This window comes from Tupaia chinensis, unplaced genomic scaffold (assembly GCF_000334495.1).
Source record: "Tupaia chinensis unplaced genomic scaffold, TupChi_1.0 Scaffold144756_1, whole genome shotgun sequence".
NCBI classification, from domain to species: Eukaryota; Metazoa; Chordata; class Mammalia; order Scandentia; family Tupaiidae; genus Tupaia; species Tupaia belangeri.
Window position 1 is genome coordinate 56,234 of NW_006204616.1, and position 3,843 is coordinate 60,076.

General features: G+C 45.3%; 1 protein-coding gene across 1 annotated transcript in view; it reads left to right on the top strand.

Annotated features, from left to right (window-relative positions):
* The window catches only part of GPR173 (G protein-coupled receptor 173), a 45,811-nt gene that overhangs the window by 349 nt on the left and 41,619 nt on the right, over positions 1 to 3,843 (top strand). The window lies entirely within an intron of this gene.

The window sequence follows — 3,843 nt, forward strand, 5'->3', positions numbered from 1 at the left end:
AGGTTCGGTTTTTATCATTATGGTGGCGTTTGGGCACACGACTGAGTTAACATTTCCCTGTATGCTAGCCATGGAAAGGATGCCTGGGAGCCAGCAGTGTTCTTTTCACACTGCCTGCACCCTGGGCAGGCTCAGCTTTCTGCAGCTGCCTCCTCCTTCTCCTTCCTCCTCCATTCTCCTCCAGGTTCTTTGGCCTGCTTGCAGGGTGTGTGTGTGTGTGTGTGTGTGTGCTTGTGTGTGTGTGTGTGTGCTCGTGTGTGTGTGTGTGCACACCTGGGTAACAAGCAGGTGAGTAGACATGATAGAGAAGCTGCTCCCAGCCCAGACCTCCCTCAATTCCTCCCTTCCTTCTACCTTATCTGGTGACTCCCCACAGGTAGCACAGACTTTTGCTCACTCACCACTGAAGATATTACTGTGATTTACAGCTAGGGGGAGGAAGCCACTGTATAGCTAAAGGAAGGTGAGTGGAGGTGGGGAGCACTTCCAGGCCCTGGGCTACAATGGCTTGGTGGGAGCAAGGGCCAAACTTCATGACAGCCTGCAGGGGCCAGGCACAACATAGTTGTCCCCGCAGCATGGGCCCCAGCCTCCATTGAAAGGCCCTGAATCTTGGTTTCAGATGCTCCTGTCATGTATGGGAACCCCAGGTCTATGGCCTTGTGCACAATAGCCAGAGATTCCTATGTCTGGAGGGGCAGGAAAACCTGGTACATAGAGAACATGGATTCTACCAGGGACACTTCCCCTAACTCCTAGCTCTGCAACTTTAGTGGAAGCATGACACTTACTGAACCTGTTTTCCCTTCTGTCAAAGAGACTGGTAATCCTTTCTTCATGGGTGAGTGTAGGGATTAAATGAGTTGGTGCATGTAAGTAAAGAATGTGCTTAGAGATAGTACTGAGGCAATGTCAGCAAAGCTCATGGTCAATATTGTTGCCAGTTTTTCTTTTTCTTTTTCTTTTTTTTTTTTTTGGAGAGGTTTTCGCTATAGGGCATGTGCGCTCGCCAGACAGACAGAGAGACAGAGAGACAGAAAGTGAGAAATCACCCCCCAGGGGGGATAGTCATGCCACAATCCCTTCTCCTCCATTCTCCTCTCGGGATCTTGGGCACGCATGCACACGCGCCCAGCGTGAGTTCTAAGCCACCGGGTCCGGGACTTGAACCGCGGTCAACTACATGGGAGTCCAGCGACATAGCCATTACGCTAACTGCTGGTTCCCTGTTGCCAGTTTTTCATGATTGATATTATTATTGATTATTTGGAGGAGGGACTGGCCTCTGATCTCCAGCATCTCAGAAGACCTCTGGGGAGGGCAGCAGGTGGGCAAATGGGGGAGTGGAGTGGAGGGGAGGCAGGAGCATGTCTCTCTGTGTTGTTACTTCTCATTTGTAATGAGTGAAAAGTGGTGGTTGTGGACAGAGCCTCCCATCCCCACTCTACTTCAACATATTTTTCCATACACTTGCCCCTGTTTGTGTGTGCATACACAAATATATATATATATATACACACACATGCACACAGAGAAGCTAGAGCCCGTATGAGCCAGCAGAGGCCTGACTTACAGCCTGCAACATTGCTGGCTCTGGTGATGTATGTGTCTCCCTGTTGAGGGGAGACTTGGCAAGAGTTTGGCTTGTGGTCAACGGTTGGCAAGGCCTGGAAACAAAGCTGAAGCTTCTGAGGTTGCAGGGCTTTGGGGAGAACTGGGGTGTGGCCCATGCAATATCCAGATCAGTAGGGAATGGGTCCCAGGGAGTTACTCAGCTAGAACCTGGGAGGGGGAGAGTGGGTCTGCCGGCCAGAGATATGGTAGAACATGGAGTGAGACATCGTCAGGAGGAGAGAATGGGAAAGACAGAGGCCCTGAAGACGCCTCCGTGGGGACAGGGACGGGTGGGGCTTTGATTTGTGGAGTAGACTTTTCTGAAGAAGTATTAGGTGTGGAAGAGAGTAGACTTTGTATGTGATCTGGAGGCATGTGGGTCTGAGTGTGTGTGTGTGTGTATAACTGGAAATGTGTGGCTATGTGTGCAGTTTATGTGTGCATGTCTATTTATGGGCACTATGTATATGTGTGAGCAGGCCATGTGATGGCATGTGTGAGAGTGTGAGTGTCTGGGTAGGCTTGTGGGTGTATAAGGGGGTGGGTATGACTTTGCATGTCTGTCTGGGTGAGCAAAGGGAATGTTTAATCCTGGGCCTGAGTATGGGTGTGTTTCTCTGAGCCAGTAGGCCTGTTGAATGTCTAGTTGTATGTGGTATCAATTTGTATGTATGTGGTATCAATTTGTCTTTGAGTGTACATGTGTGGTTGTATGTGTCTGGGTGTGTGTCCAATTAGGTAAATGTCTAGTTGTATCTGATTGTGTATATTTGTAATTCCTACATGTGCATATGAGTGTAGGTACATATAAATGATGTTTATATGAGTGTAAGGACATTTATGTGTGCAAGTCTATGAACATATGGGAGGGTATATGTGTGTGAACATGCTTCTATGTTGAGTGTGTCTGTCATATATTTGTGTGAGTAGGCCTCTGTGTGAATGTCTGTATGGACTGCCAAGTGTTTTAAATTATGTATATGTCTGTGTGTGCATGTTTGAGTACATGTTGTCTATAGACAAACCTATGTGTCCACATCTTGTTAGAAAATGTTAGTGTAGATGGGCACACTAGTATAAAGAGGACTAAGTACATAGAGGGGAGAATGTGTAAATGAACATATATTTTGTGCATATGTGTGCACATTTGATTATGGACATGGCTCCGTGTGTGTGTGTGTGTATATATATATACATACATACATACATATATATATATATATACATGCATACACAAAATACACACACATACACACACAGTGTATGTACTTAGGTGAATGGATACATTTGTATATGTGTTTTTTAATTTTTATTTTGGAGAGGATTTGCTACATGGCGTGTGCGTGTGCGCTCGCCAGAAAGAGAGACAGAGACAGAAAGTGAGAAATCACCCCTCCGGGGGATGGCCACACTGCAATCCCTTCTCCTCCATTCTCCTTTCGGGATCTTGGGCACGCATGCCCAGGTGCCCAGTGTGAGTTTAAGCCGCCGGGTCTGGGACTCAAACCGTGGTCGACTACATGGGAGTCCAGCGACATAGCCATTATGCTAACTGCTGGTCCCTGTATATGTGTTTTAATCATGTATGTGTATATAAGTGTGTGTAAACTATTATGTGTGAGTGCATGTCTGATGGTGGTATGCATAACTACATTTCCTAATACTTGGGTGTGTATGTGTTATTATGTGTTTTGTTTGAATTTCTGAGTGTGAATAAGAATGTATGTTTGAATATGCCCGTTAGTGACTATGAGTATATTATGTGAGTGTATTCTATGAGTGTATATACCAGTATGTGTCAACATCTGACTATATGCCCATGTTTGAGTGAATATGTGTATATATATATATATATATATACACACACACATATATACATATATATCTATACATATATATACACACACACACAGCCATGTGTTCATGCACATCTTAAATGTGTGTATGTGCATGGGTTTGAATATGCCTGTGTATATGCCTGTCTGAATGTATAGGTGTGCCAGTGTACCAGTTTGTACAGTTCTTATTATTTGTGTATGTGTGTTTGTGTTTATATGTCTTTTGTTCTGAAGCACATGTTGCAGAACAACTATTTTTTTTGGAGAGGTTTTTTTTTTTTTTGCTATAAGGCATGTGCACTTGCCAGAAAGACAGAGAGAGACAGAAAGCGAGAAATCACCCCCCAGGGGGGATGGCCATGCCGCAATTCCTTCTCCATTCTCCTCTTGA